Source organism: Molothrus aeneus, chromosome 1 (assembly GCF_037042795.1).
Source record: "Molothrus aeneus isolate 106 chromosome 1, BPBGC_Maene_1.0, whole genome shotgun sequence".
Classification (NCBI taxonomy): domain Eukaryota; kingdom Metazoa; phylum Chordata; class Aves; order Passeriformes; family Icteridae; genus Molothrus; species Molothrus aeneus.
Window position 1 is genome coordinate 144,986,695 of NC_089646.1, and position 961 is coordinate 144,987,655.

Here is a 961-nt window from a genome sequence, read left to right on the forward strand (position 1 = left end):
AAACCTGAGAAATGATAGCAGGTGCAGTTAAAAGAGTCCAGGACAGCCTAAGATTGTCACAAAAAGAAAGAGCACAAAGTGCTGAAAATACCAAATAGCCCTTCAGAGTAGCTCAGCTCCTTCCACCCACCCTCAAGCAGACCCTCTGTGGATCCTGAGTCTGCCTTCCTCTCCATGAGGACATCTCTGTGCTCAGCAGTCTCCCTGATGATCAGAACAACTAATCAGAACTAAATCAACAACATGCTAACAGATTATACTGATGGGGGAGTTTTTAAGAGCCCCATGCTCAGTATTTTTCTTTCTCAGACTCTGTTCTGAAGTTTTCTCAACTTTCAATGCTCAGTTTTCCCAGCTTAGAAAATGTGGAGGGAGCCAAATGTGAGGTAGCAGATAAGCAAGAGAATTTACTACTCCAAATCTGTGGTAATTTAATAATATAAGAACTAGGGCCATCTATGGATAAAAAAGAAAAAAAAACATTTTAAAAGTGTATTGGTTTTACAGTGGCCCCGGTGGGAGTTGGAGCAGGGCTCAGTCTCACCTCCTGGCTGAGTTGGAAGTGGACACCCAGAAGGAGCACACCCATTCCTCTTCCCTGCATTCAGATTATTATCTCCATGCCACAGTTTGACACCTGTTACTTCTCCCAATTTTTCAGCAGGCCACCCCAGTACTTTCTCCCTAGCTCTGCTCCAGCCTTCTTGTAGCACAGGAAAGAGGACAATAGGAGACACTTCCATCCTGTCAGAAATATTTTTTTCTTACTGGGATGCAGGTGCCAAGCACGTACTCAGCTCTGAATCCATCTGCCTGTAGAAAGCTGAGAGCCTTGTTCATTGACTTTCAGATCTGAATACAGTAAAGATATCACAGACAGGAAAATTTGGTCCTATTCCTGAGGTAGATGCTATAATATACCAGTATTTGTGATATTTTAGGGTTATTTTAAATCTGTTTC